The sequence below is a fragment of the Balaenoptera ricei genome, chromosome 4 (assembly GCF_028023285.1).
Source record: "Balaenoptera ricei isolate mBalRic1 chromosome 4, mBalRic1.hap2, whole genome shotgun sequence".
Classification (NCBI taxonomy): domain Eukaryota; kingdom Metazoa; phylum Chordata; class Mammalia; order Artiodactyla; family Balaenopteridae; genus Balaenoptera; species Balaenoptera ricei.
Genome location: NC_082642.1, coordinates 56,260,930 through 56,277,991, shown reverse-complemented (window position 1 = coordinate 56,277,991; position 17,062 = coordinate 56,260,930). Strand labels below are relative to the sequence as shown.

The 17,062-nt window shown below is 43.1% G+C and overlaps 1 protein-coding gene across 6 annotated transcripts in view; it reads right to left on the bottom strand.

Annotated features, from left to right (window-relative positions):
• Nucleotides 1–17,062, bottom strand: part of SCHIP1 (schwannomin interacting protein 1) — a 155,840-nt gene that overhangs the window by 63,967 nt on the left and 74,811 nt on the right. The gene's annotated exons all lie outside the window — the stretch shown is intronic.

Here is a 17,062-nt window from a genome sequence, read left to right as displayed (position 1 = left end):
TGTTTATCCTTTCAGATATTAAAAAATAGTTGCCTGAGTCAACTGTGAGTCAATGGCTGGCACTTTTTAAGTATTAGACTCTGCTTTTCAAGTGAAAACTAATGTATGAAACAATCAAAATTGTTTTTAATCAAAATAAAATTATTTTTCATTCCAATTGATATTATTTACTTATTAAATCCCTCACAGGGAACATGAGGCTGTTTTGTTATACACAAACACTTGAAAACAGAATTTACAGAAGTCAGTTACAGTCTTATACCCACTGTAGTTTTACATTTATGTCTTCATTTTGTTTGTGCCACACCAAGAGAATCCTGTTTCGCACAGATAAGTGGTTGGAAATGGTAACAGTCCTTTATAATAGCTTATGCTGCAATCTCCGGATATTCTTCATTAAACATGTCCGGGAGCTTGAAAGCAAAGTCACAAGAAATTTAGTTCAAAATTGGTTTACTAATAACATACAGCAACTGCTCACATTTCTTATTAAAAACAAGATAAGAAAAGACGGACTACCGAAACTGACAATACGTCATCAACCAGGAACCAGACCTCCTCGTTTGATACATTGGGCATTCACTTGTGATTTGCACAATCCACCTGTTAGGCTTGATGTGGAATGTGCCAAACAGATGTGCCGCCCCTAACCTGGCACTGAACCCAGCTGGGCCTCTGGGACAGCCCAGATCATTTTTCCCACCTGGACATGCACAGGCACGAACTTTCAGCAAGACCAGTACAGAGCGACCACCTCCACGGTCAATGACATATTTACAAGTTCAGTTTTGAGAACTGTAAAAGACTACTTAACCTGGCAGGATAAATTAATATGCTGATGTCAGAAAAGGGGGCAGAGAGAAGTTCTTTGCATAGATATGAAGGAATGAACCCCTACCATTTGGGCTGGAATGTTGTTATACGCTTCTCACCACGGCTTTACAGGACAACTCTTCTCCAAATGCCCAGAGCCTCACAATCTCATTTGCATCTCTATTCTGAATTGCTTTCACATCTCAGAACTCTTTAATTTCCACTTTGATTTTTTAGGGGCTGAGGTGTTTAGCAGTTCATATAATAGGTGCAAATGAACCTCTAAAAATACCTCCAGCAGCTCTGGGTTTCTACAGATAGTTTGAAACCTGATGCATCAGGCAGTGCTGTAGCCGTGGCCTCCCTCTCCCTCCAGAATATTGAGATGGTTTATATTTCAATAGAATCTGCCAAAGTGCTTGTTTATTGGACACAGTCCTAGCCCTCTCCCCATAGTACTCTCTGGCTAACCCTGACTGAAATTCACACACTGCAGAAAAATAGTAACTGACTCATAGATAAGTTTGGGTGAAGTCTACATGGTTTCATCCCCAATTGTGCCAATGTTTAAGGACCATTTCTTTTAGTCTTCATTTAGTCTCTGGCTTTGTAGTCAGAGAGAGCAGTGGCAGAAAAAGTGGAAGGTAGTATAAACCTGCCAGGGCTAACACAAGAGTTTCCAAAGAAACATAAGTTGGTCTGTCAAGAGGGGCCAAGCCAGACCTCACACAAAGTGTGTGTGTGTGTGTGTGTGTGTGTGTGTGTGTGTGTGTGTGTGTGTGCGTATAGGGGAAGAAGGGAGCACACCTCCCCTTCATCCCCACTGATAGCCTTACCTACCAATATAAGTGCATTTAGCTAAAGCAACACATGAAATCCCTGACGACAGTAAAGGCTGTTTATCTCTCTCAGGTGGTGGTTGATTTAAAACCAGACTCAACAGTATTAGGGAAGGGAACCGACCCTCATCTTAAAGAAAGGTGACCTCTAGTGGACAACTGCGTTTTGCAATCAGTTCAAACTATGAATAGGATTAGAGAACAATAATAATGTTAAAAATATGCTCCACTGTCCTACTGACATTTCAATGATATTTTTAATACCAGTTATAAATATAAATACATAAGTCTTCATTAATAAAAGAGTATAAAAGTCACACTAATGCTAATATATCCAAAATTACAATCTAGGCCATCTTTGATGGTTCCAGAATGGATGGAGCCTTGAACCAGGATTCATAGGCCTGGGTTCTGGGCTCGACTGTGCCTCTGACTAGATGTATTCTCTTGGGCAACTTCATATGTAAGAGCCTCTATTTCCTAATCTATAAAATGGGTTTATTCACAAAATATCATCTCCTTGTAACCCCCACTCTGCCCCCCTCTTTCAGGCTACCATATGGTTGTCCTTTAAAATCAAGTTTATTTTACATGATGAGGCTTCCAAATCAGCAACAACATCAACCATAAAGCAAAATATCACATTATATATTAGCACTTGGTAGGTCCACAAAAACTATCTGCTTTCAACTTAAGGTCTTTCCTAATATAAATGTAATGAAAGGCAATGATTTTCAACTTTTCTTTTTACATTGACTGTGGGAAAAAGTATTTCAAAACTTAAACACATAGATTATGAGTTTATTATGAAATTTTAGTTTATTATGAAAGTTAGAGCTACTATTTTCAAAAATTATTTCATAGAAAACAAAAATAATGACAAGAAGGGAAACATCATAATTTATGAGTATATATCTCTTCTGAAAACTACCTGTTCACCAACTGACATATATTCCTACTTTATCACTGAACACAGGTCAGAGGCATAATAATTTAGGATTAAACTCAACATAATCTCTAAGGAACTATTAAAATTCTTTAGTGGCCTTTAAATCTTTTTTCCCCCCCTCAATACAAGAGCAGTGTTGAAATGCAACTAGTTATAATGGGATTTAGTACTTAAGAGCTTCCTCAGGTAAATTCTCTAACCAGCTTTCCCAGGGCCAGTTAAACAGCAATCTGGAATGGTTTTATAATCTTTCTCATTCTCGCTCCTCAAAAGAGGTGATTTTAGTTGCTAAAAGGCAGGAGATAAAACACTAGTCTAAAAAGTATTTTGAAGTATAATAAAAATGTCAGAATATTATTGAATACTTTCATTAACTTGCTTTATCTTAAAGCTACTGAATTAAGAAAGTTTCTCATCTTCTAGAAATAAATTCTTTCACAATATAAAGGTACTGGTTAGGAAGTTGTGCTACTCCAAACAGTGGACAAGGCGTGAACTCGTTAAGGGTTAAGATCAGTCATGGGTTCAGAGAAAGACAAATATCATATGATATCACTTATATGTGGAATCTAAAAAAAAAGATATAAATGAACTTATTTCCAAAACAGATCACAGACATAGAAAACAAACTTATGGTTACCAAAGGGGTGGGAGAGGGATAAATTAGGAGTTTGGGATTAACAGATACACACTACTATATATAAAATAGATAAACAACAAGGTCCTACTGTATAGCACAGGGAACTCTTCTCAATATCTTATAATAACCTATAATAGAAGGGAATGTAAAAAAGAATATATATTTATATATATGTATAACTGAATCACTTTACTGTACACTTGAAATTAACACAACATTGTAAATCAACTATATTTTAATAAAATTTTTTAAAAAAAGATCAGTCGTGGGTTATTCATAAGCAGTAAAGTTAATCTGCACATTAATCCCAAGTGTTCTAAAACTCCCTAATTTAACCAGTTTTCCTTTGGGAATAGCAAAGAGAGCCTCTTTCAGACACATAAGCTGGGTCAACCAAACGTCCGCTGCTCGTTAAGTGCTTGCGCTTTTTCATTATTTACTAAGAAAGCCAAGAGAGAAATTAGCAGTCCTTCTGCTGTCTGGTGCCTCCTAGAATACCTGTTTACCTCACTCCTCTCCCCTCTCTCCCCTCATCAGAGATGATGCTATGAGAAGGTAGAGTTCACTTGCTCTCATTCCTGCCATTCAGTCAAAGAGGAGGAAGAAAAGGAAAATAAACACAATCCATTTTTGCCTAGACGCCCATGCTTCCTCTCCTCTCATCGCCTCTGACCCCCAGTGTAACTTGAGGAATAGCAGCCCGCTGAAAACGCTCACGTCTGCTTTGCAGACAGACAGTGGTGGAAGTTTATACAGATGGTTTAAGCTACTTGGGTCTTGTTTTGAGGGCTTTAAAATCAAATTCGTTTTCCAAAGGACGAAGTGATTTCTTCAGCAGAGCTGTCACTACAACTGAGGCAATCAGACCTATGACCCTAATTTTAGATGGCATAAATTTATAAAATGTCACTTTAAAAGAAATTTAGCCTCGTTCACTCACGCAGCTGCCCCTGATTTGATAGTCTCCGTAGCTGCATGCTTTCTCGATCTAGTTCCCAAGTTGTTATACAAAATTAAGCGCTGGCAGGCTTCCCTTTTGTGAATGAAAAATACTTCTAGAAACATAAGTCAGATTATGTCACATCTTGGCTTAAAACTCCTCAGTGGTTTCCCACAACATTTAGGCTGAAATCCTAACTCCCTAACGTTGCTTCTGCTCTACCCTCTAGGCTTCCTTTGTGCCTGTCACATTCTTGCTTACCTAGCCCTGGGCACACTAGCTGCCTTTCAGTTTCCTAGAAAAGCCAAGATTGCTGCTGCCTCAGGGACTTCTTAGGAGGTGTTTCTCAACCTGGACGCCCCTCGAGGGAGTAACATCTCTGGCTTCAAGTTGGAGGCCTTTCCTTAGCCCCCAGGCTAAATAAGGACCTGCTTCAGGTTCACTTATCACACTACGTTTTCTTTCTTAGCGCTTACCACAATGTGTGTCTGTTAATTTGTGGGATGTATAATGTTGCTTTGCTCCACTAGACAGTATGCTTCATCCATCATGTCTACTGTTGTCCATCCAGCATCTAGCACAGTGCCAGGAATATAGCTGGTGTCCAACAAATATTTGAAGAAATGAATGAATGAAATCCTTGAAGTTCTTTCATATCAGGCCTTGGGACCCAGGGCAGGACAGTGCCTGCGATCAGCGGCTATTAGTTCATCACTGTGCCAAAGCTGGTCAAGTAGCCACTTCCTCATCTCAAGACAGCAGGGGAAGCCTCACCTGGACAGCTAAGTGGGTGATGGCCAGTCTGTCAGCCGGGTGAGGCCTTCTGGCTGCATTTCCCTCCTCGCTATGAACTGTGGCTCTGGCAGGCTCAGAGGGGCCCCTCACCCTGTAGATTTGCCTCAGAGACAGGACTGACTGTCAGCTGGACCTGAGGGCAAAAATAATCATTTATAGCTCCCCATGTAAGGTTAACACATACTAAAGTGCATTCACTAGACTGCCGCCTCCAATTGAATCCAAAATTAGTAAGAAAAAAAAGGAAACAGCCTAGTGGGGTTTTTTCCTCCCTTCTCAATTTACCACCGGCAACTTGTACACCCAAAAAAAAAAGGATATTGATAAGAGTACGAAGTCAGAATTCTTATATTTAAGGATGATAGAGAGTCCCAACTAGTTTTCTAATCAAAAGAATAAGATGCAAAATGACTGGTAGGAAGATGAACTGGGTTTGTGAATGACTGACATTTAAAAATTTGCCTGCCTCCCACGGAGATTTAGGCTGGAAAAAAAAAAGGCATAAAAAGAAAAAAATTAGCACATTTGTTTTCTTAGAGGAAAACAAACAAAAATGACAGCTTAAAAACAAGCAATAAGCTACAATTTAGGCTGTGGTTTTCCAGAAAGTATTCTACTGTTTGAAGAAGAAATGCTGGATGTGGCTGGAGTCTCTCTAATCCTAATGCGTGATCTCCATAGAAAATACTTACTGTTCTACAGCACAGCGCCATCACTGATGGTGATCTCCACAGTAAAGGAGCTACCCAAGTTTTAGGACTCCAGGCACTCGCTTGCCTTGTCTCGATGATAAATTAATCATGAATCCGGTCAAAGGATGCAAAGAGCACAGGTCTGGCACTGCTGAATCTGGGGAACCCGAGAGGTCTCTTCATTTAGCACAAGTCACCATAATCCAGGATTGATGCCTTAACCTATGTAGGGACTCTGCTTTTCCCAGACAGTGAGAAGATGAGGCAGGTATGGCGTCTATCCCCAGATAAATAACTGGTATGCATACCTGCCCTGCCCCGTTATCTCTTTCCTTCCCCAAAGGCTATTGCTCTTGACTGTACACACTATAGGAAATGGATGTCTCCTGTAAAGACAAGAGAGTTCCTACAAGCAGGTAAGAAAGGCTCCAAGGGAAGGATTCAATGCTCTGTTTGGCGTGATAATAATTCAGTCATGCTTCACTTGGAGTTAAGAATAACTTTCAGATTTTTAATGTATTAATACATGGAGGTAATGACAATAAATGAAGAATCCTTCTGAAAGTGATGCTGGTTCTTAATGTTGAAAAAAATAGATGATTAAAAATTAGGCATTCATAAGATTTCAGATGCACTCAATTATTTTCTTATTTACAAATGATACGGTTAGGGTGTTTTCATTATTTGCAAATGACCCTTCATCACTGAAATGTTAACATGTGGACGGCATGATAAATCCAATGGCCTGACCCCTCTATGGTCACTTTTACCTGTTATTTGTTCTTTTAGGGGTTGGAATAAGTACAGGGCCAGCGACATACTCTGCAGGGCCCTGTGAAAAATGAAAACGGGGCCCCTTTGTTCAAAAATTTTTAAGAATTTCAGGATGGCAGCAGCAGAGCGTGAAGCCAAGAGCTGGTCCCCTTGAAGTCCAGGGCCCTTTGCTAACTGCAGAGGTTACATGCCCACGACACCCGTCCTGGGTGGCAGATGGGGGAGGAGAGAGAACCAGACATACAGACATTTCCTTTGCGAATTACATGGGTTCTCAGATACAAAGAAAAAGTATCTTTGATTTTGGCATGCGAATATCAATGGAAAGACGTAACTTCCCTCAGTAGGAGAGGAAATGGAATTTCAGAGTCTGCTGAGGAGAAGAGGAAAATGACCTTTACCAAGCGCCCACCACATGCCAGCTGCCGGGCCCTGAGCTGGCCCTGACACTGGCGCTATTCTTTCTTGCTCCAGCGTGGGATTAAGTCCACACTGAAGAAGCAGAAGCTAACTGAGGTCAATGATGAGTTTAAGCTTAACTGCCTTAAGTTTAGAAAGAGCGGGGTAAGGGATGCAGACACCACAGGACACCTGGGGCTGTCCTGTAACTCTGGAGGGGATTTCTCTCCTGACCCACATCCTCCGCTTAAGACCACTCATCCTCCACTGCTATCAGCCCAAAGACCCCAGAGGTCTGTGTGCTGTGGGCAAGAACCGTCCCCCTGCTTCCAACCCTAGCAGCGTTCCCCTCACTGTCTGTCTTGGAGACACATCATCAACCTTACCGCAAGGTCTTTTCACCCTTAGTTACGCTCCCTCAATGGCTCTGTAAACCCCTCTCCGGCTCCCAAAGTCCTCCACAGCGTTTCCAGGGGGCCCGCTTCACTGTCTTGCTCTAACAGTCCCTGAAGGCACTGTCTCCCCTACAGCTCTTCTCCTTCCCACCTCCCTCTTGCTAAAGGGCCTGTTGGATGGGGGGCGTCTCCCTGCTCATCTCCTGCTTGCAGACCACTGTTGCTCTCCCTAACACCCTGCTCTGACTCTCCCACCATCAGAGCCCTCAGTCACCCCTAGCTAGCCCTCCTAGTTAGTCACCTATTCCTCCCCAGGTTACTCTGCCTCATGCCTTGAGGAGTCCCTCTCCGATGTGAGACCTGTTACAATTCCAAGGAGTTTCCATGTTTGCTAGACAATCCCTCTAATATCTTGGCCTGTAAATTCCTTGACTCCTTCTTCTTCCATTCTATCTCAGTTATACCTGCTCCCATGCTCTTCTCCTGACCTTGCCATCACTGATCAAGCCTCCTATTCTCCATCAATCTCGCCTCATCACTCCGGCTAACTCTCCCTAGTATTCTAATTCCAACAATTCTTCAACTGCACTGGGCCCTATACCCCATTTCCTGCCCACCTTTCTACCATCCCTCTCTCCCATCATGTCCTCCCTTCTCTCTCTACAACATCGAAGACTCCATGGCCCATCACTGCAGCCACCAACTCTCTCTCTGCTTCTCACTTGCCCCTCTCACTTGCCCCTCTCCCTTCACACTCCTCTGGTTAAGGTCCAACTGTGGATAATTCAGCTCTTTGCTACTCTGTGCCTGTTCCCAGGCTGATATGCTCAGCTGGAGAAAAATACACAACCATACTAACTGATCTCACTTTAAATTCATGACCACTAACCCCAAGGGCGCCCTCAGCGCTGCCTGGTGTCCTCTATATCTCTCCATCCATTCACTCCCACACTCCCCTAGACAACCACAACACTCCTTCAGAGAGCTGTCCAGACTCACTGTCTGCAATTTCTCTCTGCCCTTTATTTCCTATTGAACACCCTCCAGCGAGGAGGCTTTCGTCTCCCCCGTGCCATTGAAATGGCTACGCCTTCCTAAATGCCAAGAACAAGTCCCAGTCTTTCTCATACTAGATCTATGAACAACAGTCAACACTGCCAGCTTCCTAGACAACATTCTCTCCTGGTTCTTTTCCTACATTAAAGGCCTGTCATCTGCAGATCCCTCCTCATTTCTTCCACTTTAACCTACTGGAGCTGCACTGTCCAATATGGTAGCCACTAGCTATGTGTGGCAATTTAAATTTGAATTAAATTAAATTACAGTTTTAGTTCCTTTGTTCCTAAGTGCTCGATAGCCACATCTAGTGGCTACTGTACTGGACAGAGTAGATAGAGAACACTTCCATCATCACAGAATGTTCTATCGGGCAGTGCTGAACTAGAATACCCAAGGCTCAGTCCTCGGGTTTCTTCTCTATCTGAACTCACTCTCTTGGAAATGTCAACCAGCCTCTTGGCTGCTGACTCCAAAACTTACACCTCTGCCCTGGACCATTTCCTGACGTCCAGACTCCTTTATCTGACTGCCCACTCGCCATTTCCACTTGCACGTTTCATAAGTATCTTACGTTTATCAATCCTAAAACGAACTCCTGATCTCTCCCAACCCTGAACTCCTGCAACTCTTCCATCTGTTCTTCCCCATTTTAGTAACTGACAGCTCCATGCTTCTAGTTCATCAGGCCTAAACTCTGGGGATCATCCTTGACTCTTCCCTGCCCCTCACATCCCACCACCCGCCAGCAAATCCTCTTTGGCTGGACCTTCAACTATATCCACAATCTGTCCACTTCTCACCACCTCCATTCCTACCATTCTGCTGTGAACCATCACCATCTCCCACCTGGATCATTACAAAGGTCTTCTACTCAGATGTTCTGTTTCTGTCCTTCCAATTTCTTCCACCTTGGTCTACCCTCAACAAAATAGACAGAGTTAATTCTTCTAACAGGTAATTTGATTGCATCACTTTTCAGGTCTGCTCAAAACCCTCTCATAGCCTCCATCTCAGTCAGAGTAGAAACCAAACCCCTGCTCGGAGCCCACAAAGACCTCTCATTGGCCTCCCAGCACTCGTGGGCCTGTTCTTCCCTTTACTCAGTTCCTGCCACAAAGCCCTCTTCATTAGCCCTTGATCACGTTAAGCACTCTGCTTCTCATGCTTGGAACTCTCTTGCCCCACACAGCCTGTGACTTGCTCCCACACTTTCTCCAGATCTCCCCTCAAATGCTGCCTTAGCAGCAAGGCCTTCCCTGACCACCCTGTCTGAAGTCGTGGTAATCCCACCTCGATGCCTCTCCTTGCCCCCCGCACTCCCCACCCCCCAGTTCTGCTTTATTTTCCTCCATAGTACTTTACCACATTGAAAATACTATATATGTGCTTATTTGTTTATTGTTTAACTCCTGGTATCATTTCAGCTTTAGGGCCGCAGGGACTGTTTTGTTTACAGCTGTCTCCAGCACCTAGAAAACTGCCTCACATATAGCAGTCACCTCAATAGACATTTCTTGAATGAATGATCCAACAGAGGCACACACTTTCCTTCTTTTCTTCCTTTTCTTCAGGTTTCAGTTACCTTGCTCTAGTAACTGCCTGTACCGCTTTAGGGTAAGATTCATTTAATTTCAGACAGAATGAAAGCTAAAGATTTTAAAACAGGCTATACTCTACTGATAAATTCATTTGAAAACATATATACATATACATGTTTCTTTAAGAATAACTTGTCTGTAATTATAATTTTAAGAAATTTTAATCATTTCCTCTCACAGGAAGAAATCATAATTTCAAGTGTTTAGTCTTGGTGTCTGATTTACCTTTAAGTGGCAGAAGTTCCTAATACTTAATCTGATTAAGGTAGGTGCAGAGGGGAAAGGTAAAAACAACTTGATTCTAGAACTGGTTCTTCTCTCTTACTCTGAGAAAATCACTTTAAAATACAGAATTAACCTTGGGGTTTCCCTCCTAGAACCACTGAAGTCTTCTTATGGAAGGTCCACCTGGACTCTGGGCAGAGAGCTGGGAATGGCCATCAGAGAGCTGTCCAGGTTGTCTGGCGTGCGACCCTGGTAACCAACACAGCCTTCATTCAAACCTGGAAATAACTGACCAATCCCAACTAAGACCAACTGGCCCAGAGAGAGATGGCTCCCAGGACCTGATTACCTGAGCCATCTGCCCTGAGGGTGGGGGGGTACCAGGTCATGGTGGGGGGTGTGTGGCTAAGCCCCACCCTGAGCCCCAGGCCTCACCTAGGAGACAGGAAGAGAAAGTCATGTGGGGAATAATCTGTGGGGTGCCCCAGGCACCAGCTCAGCCCCCCTTACGCCACTGGCCTGCAGGACAAAGAGTGGGAGACAGATTCGAGATAGCCCCCAGAGTCAGGGCTTAATCAAGAGGATAAGCTGTATCTCCGTATTTCCCAGTCCTTGTAAATTCCTTGGAAAAGTAAAGATTTCTCTGCTATGGAAACAACCATTTCCTTAGATAGCAGTTTAGGGATAGGAAACTGGAGGCACTGGGTGGTCAGAACATGCAAGACAAAGTCAAACAGAGAAAGAGCAAAGCAATTTGCTTTTTTAGTGATGGAGGTTTCTTCTGTTTTGCTTGGCTTAAAAGATGTATGGATATGGGTTAGAGAGAGTGGGGTGGTTTAAAATATGTCCACAAATTGTCTGATACTCTCCCTTTGAAGAGGTGGAGGCTTATTCTCTTTCTCTTGAGTGTGGGCTGAACTTAGTGACTTTCTAGTATAGAATAGAAAAAAAAAAAAAAAAAAAAAAGCAGAAGTGACACACCAGCTACTTCAGAGACTAGGTTAAAAAAGATACATTTGCTTTCTCTCTCTCTCTCTGTCTCTTCTCTCTCCCCATTCACCCGCACTGGGGGAACTTAGCAGCCAAGTTGCAAGAACACCCAGGCAGCCTATGGGGAGGGCCACATGGTGAGGAACTGAGGCCTCCAGCCTCCAGCCATGTGAGTGAGCCATCTGGGAAGAGGACTCTCCAGCCTCAGCCAAGCCTTTGGATGACTACAGCCCCACGGACATTCTGACTGAACCTCACAAAAGACCCTGAGCCAGAACCTCCCAGCTAAGCAGCTCCCAAATTTCCGACCATCAGAAACTGTGAGATAACAAATGTTTGTTGTTTTAAACTATTAAATTTTATAATGAATGGTTACAAAGCAATAGATAACTAAGACAAATAAGGACATGTAAGGACCACACAATTAAACTTTTTTCATGTTTAAATTATGAGCCTATAACATATAATTTTGTTGATGTAAAAAAAGTCTTCAGTTGCCAGGAAGGAAAAGGATCTATGATGTTAGCACAGACCAGAGCAGGCCTCTGGGCCAGCCATGCCTGATCCTCTCTCTGTGTCCTTGGGCAGGTAGCTTGGCTCCTCCAAGCCTCAGTGCCTCCTTGCAGTGTGGTTATGAGGGCTGCACAAGATTGCAAGTGCCAAGCACCTGGCACAGCTCCTGGCGCTGAGGAGGCTGATGGTGGTGGCAGTGATTCCCCCACCGCAGGCTGCCCTAGGGACACACAAAGGCCCAGCAGACTCCCAGACAGTGTTCTGCCCACGGCGCCATGCTGCCCCTTCCTGGGGAAGAGGACACGAACCTGAGGTGATTAGGAAACAAGAGGGGAGCAGGGAGAGATGCTGATGACAAAATGTTCGGGAGGCGTAAGAGTGCTCAGACTTGCTGCACTATTTGCACACTCTGTCCACTTTGATTTTGAATCTCAGAGTGTTATTGTCTCCAGCTGAAAGTATACCCAGCTATTGTTTACAGCTTTTCAATTGCTTTTTATCCCTAGAACTTTAGCATGAGACACTAGTGCTCTGCCTGGGGGCCACACGATAAGAGCACTGAAACTATTACCTTGGTGTAAAGTGTGTTTTTCATTTAGCGTCATTTGAGGATGAGTGAAATTGCCACACAATTGTAGCTTACCTCTTTACACACTCCTGTCCTACTTGAGTGTGACATATACGACTTTGTAAACCCTCTTTTGCTGCTGACCATTCAGTGGGTTGTCTGAGTTTAGGATGTGTGTCTAGGCTTCAGTCGACCACAGTTGCTGAGGGTCTCACCATCAGACGAGTGTGAGGGGACTGCATGTTTATTTTAAATTCGAGTTCCTGGACTGTGGCATATTGTGGGTGTATGCGTATAAAAAGGAAAATCAAAACAAATGAGGGCGCTAGAGAGAGTCTGGAAGTCCATATTCCCTGGGCCATTCAAAAATCAAGGCTTAGAGGCCGTCACTGGCAGAAATCCTGGCCATAGTAAAAATACAGTGACAAAAGTACAATAAGGAATTTAACCAGAAGGTGACAGGCTACACTCAATTCCTCCTCTGTTGTCATAAAAAATGCTTTAGTTGAAAACACGTTTTAATCCACTCGGTCATTCACCATAGGGTCACACGAGTTAACTTAAATCTGATCTAATCAGTAGTAAGAAGGTGTTCTTTTTACAGTAATCCACGAGAAAAATGAGCCGAATTGTAGGCATTTTTAAAAAGTCAGCCACGAAGTACAGATAGGGTCCAACACCAAAACGGCCACACAAAAGTGGGAAAATTACTTTAAACCCGGCTAAGCACTTCTCAGAGTGACTTTCTTTCCCTGGAAACCAGATGCAATTCAGTGTCCACGTTGCTTTATGTGACACTTAATGTATTAGACTCTGCTACTGTCACTCGTGAAACCCATTGCTCGCTTTCCTCTCTCAAACCTCACCAGCCAGGCATGGCAATCGTTCTTAATTCATAAAGAAAATTTTTTACCTGAGTATGGCTTATATTTTTGATGTGCATGGGCTGCTGTTAGCTTAGTTTTATTCATCATAGATATTTAATTCCTTCACTTGGTCCACACATTATCTATTGAATGTTTTAGATAAAGCAGTTATGTTAACAGGTGCAAGGACTAGAGATGAAATAACACAAACCCCATTTTCAAAGTGCAGACAGACACATAAACAGACAATCATACTATACATTACAGATTTATACTATTTATACATAATAGATGTCATAGGTTAGGGCACCTAACCAAGTCTGGAGGAAGGAGGGGTCAGGAAAGGTTTTCTGTAGTTAGCGATGGCTGAGCTGAGTTTCAGCGATGAGTAGGAATTAACTGGGCAAGTAACGGGCAGAGTGAACAGGGTGGAGGAAACATTTCAGGCAGAGGGTACAGCAGAAGCAAAGGCATGGAAGCTAGAAACAATGTGAATCAGGCAGGTCAGAGAGATTGCTCTCTTAGAGCATCAGACAGTAGCATGAAATGAGACCAGGGAAGGACCCAGATATGGGGGGCCTCTACTGCCACATTTAGGTTAGGCTTTACCCTGAGGAAGTCATTAAAGGATTTGAGAAGGAGGCCCACCTGAACAGGTAGACAGGTAGATTGGGGGAGGATTTAAAGGGTGCAGGGCTGGAGGCAGGGAGACCGGATGGAAGAAGCTGTAGCAGTTGGGGTGAGAGATAATAGCATTTGTAGGATTAGGGCAGTAGCTGCAATGGGGAGGGTAATGATTTGAGACACATTTAGAAGGTAAAATTGACGAGACTTGGTGACTGATTGATTATAGGAAATGGAGAGCAGGGAGGAATCACGTGTACCTTGGTGGTGGCCATTGCCGTGAGCTGAGATGAAAGGTACTGGCACTGACTCAAGTTAGAGGACAAGATGATGATGAGTTGGGTTTTGAACATGCCACACTTGAGATAGTTTGTATACTTTATTCTCCCATTGTCTTCCGAAAGTAAAGGGATGTGTAAGTTAAATTTAACTATGGTCTGAAATAAAGGTAACTAAGGCTGTGACAGCAGATGACATCACTAATCCATCAGAGCATCCTTGCTCACACAGCCCAGACACAGCTTCAGCATCCTTCTCAACAAGTTGCTCTGTCCCCACGAGGCAGCCGCCATATGTTTCAGCACAGCATGGTGGCCACTGCCAGTCCAATGGAGAGTGCAGGCATTGGAAACCCATGAATCCCCCTAATCTAAAGGCTTGAGAGAGTATCATTCTTAAAAAGATACATGTCATGATTTGGAGGTACCCTTGAAGTGAATTATACCTTACCAAATTTAAATAAGCAAGACCACATTGATCTTGAGTATCAGAGTCACTGAGAAGTCTTAACATATTCCTGAGAGATTCCTAACTTAGTTTAAGGCCAAGGCAGGGCAGACTATAGTGATCAATAGAATCCAGTTTATCTTTTATTAACTGCCTACTCTGTGATGGGCCAGTTTCTCAATATGACTTCAGTAGGACACAAGCCTATTAGATGCTCCCTGGAAAGTGTCAGGAGTGTGGAAAGATCTTTCTGTTAAGTTAAGGTAAGATGATTTGAATTTCATCCCCCTCTCTGAGATCACAAGGCATAGCAGCATATTCAAGACTGAGAAATCTTACAGTAAAGAAATCCACTGAATGAAGTTTAGCCTAGTATCATCCAGTTATTTTGGCCAGGGAAGCCTCCTGTCACATGACACCAATGAAATGCCAGTGAAATTAGGAATATTTCAATCCTCACAGCATATCCATTTTCCAAATGAGGAACAGAAGCTCTAAAATCACACAGGTAGAAAGCTGGCAAGGGAGATCTTAAATTCAGATCTTCCTCTCCAGCTTCAGGGCCCGATTCACAGGATCACTGATGGATTAGCGCTTATTGCCCCAAGGCCAGCGCTGATGTATCTGGGTTACGCACTCACTTTTCAAAAGGAATGTCAGGGTGAGCTCCAATATTCTCACGGAGCAACATCTATAGCGGGTGGGTCAACCAGGCTTTCTGGAGCGTTCTCTATCAAGGCTGACACTTCACCGTGTTTTTCAAAGTCCTCCACCATCCGGCCATTTTTTTCTAGGCTTTTAAAAACACTATTCCATTTTCTCTCTGCTACATCCTCGAGAGGAATTGCGGCCTCTAGGCCTTTGTTCGTGTTGTTTCTGCTGCCTGGAAACCTCAAGAGATCGTTTGATGCAGGTCGGTTCCCCAGGAAGCGGACTCTGAAGTGAAGATCACCAGCAGGAAGGACCTTTACTGAGGAATACTCTGGGGATCAACCCCTGTGAAGGAATAAAGGCAGCAACACAGGGCAGAAGGAGAGGCTGAATTCTGACACAGCTGCAGCAAAGGCCTCACTGATCCTGTAAGGGAGCTCGGAGCGAGGCTGGCCCTTGACAGTTGACCCAAGCTGGGAAAATCGGCTCTCAGCTTCAACCAGACGCTGGATATGGGCTGCCCTAAGGAAGGTATGACCTTGGGCAAGGCAGCTCTCTTCGGGCAAAGGCACCTAGGGCAATCCTCAAAGAGAGTCTCTGATGAGATCTGTCAGCCGCCAACATTCCCAGCAGTGTCGGGGGGTGGGCAGGGAATGACTGCTTCACTTCTGAATGGGGTGCATGGTGTCATGGATCTGGGCTGCCTGAAGGTATCCTCTGCGTTGTTCCTACTCAATTATTCAGGTCCATGCACCTGTCTGCATTCTGTAGCTGCCAAAACAACTTTGTGTCTGCGCTGTGGGCTCTGTTATACTAACTTTACTTTTAGCATGTTTCATGGGTTTTATCTCCCTCCCTACCTAAATTTTATATTTCTCTTGTATCCTTGGCAGGGTTTAAGAAAGTGATCAATAATCAATGATATATGTAGCGAAAAGAGTAAGGGATTTGGAGCCTGAAATGCTAATTTTAAATCCCAGAATTGCCAGGTATAGATGTATAAAATTATACATGTCACTTAATTTCTGTGAATCTTAGTTTAGTCATTTATAATGTGGGCTACTAAGAATCCTTATTTTACCCAAGCTCCAGGGTTGCTGTGAGAACAGTAAGATGGTGAACTGAAAATGCTTTGTACACTAATAAACTAAAACCAGTGCTTTCCAGTGTTGCATACTAGATACTTATTAAAGGGAAAAAATATTGGGCCAATAAATGTAAAACTAGGTATAAATTTTTTATGCTGATAACACATAAAATACAAACAAATTTATAAACAAATATAAATAAAAATGATATACAATCAATTTCAATGAACAAATATGGAGTTGTGACAGGTGATGTTGCTTTATTAGCTTTTACACATACAATACTAACTTTAAGGCAAAGGTTCGTATGGACTGGAGATGCCTAAATTCTGTGTGCCATGCAATAATTCCATTTTCTCAACACTTGTCTCCATTTTATCCACTGTGAAACCTGTCATTTATACAATGAACCATGACATCATTTGACCTTCACGTAAAAATATCATTTATGGGGCTTCCCTGGTGGCGCAGTGGTTGGGAATCTGCCTGCCAATGCAGGGGACACGGGTTCGAGCCCTGGTCTGGGAAGATCCCACATGCCGCGGAGCAACTAGGCCCGTGAGCCACAAGTACTAAGCCTGCGCGTTTGGAGCCTGTGCTCTGCAACAAGAGAGGCCGCGACAGTGAGAGGCCCGCGCACCGCGATGAAGAGTGGCCCCCACTCGCCGCAACTAGAGAAAGCCCACGTACAGAAACGAAGACCCAACACAGCCAAAAATAAATAAATAAATAAATAAATAAATAAAGTGTAACAACAACAACAAAAAATCATTTATGTATGTTAAGTCCACTTCTATTCCTTTAATTTTCTATTTTATTTGGCCATTAGGACATACAGCAGGATTTCAATTTAGCAGAAGAAAAGTCCATAAAACAATGACCTTAAAATTTAAGGGACAAAGGAAGTATGAGATTTAT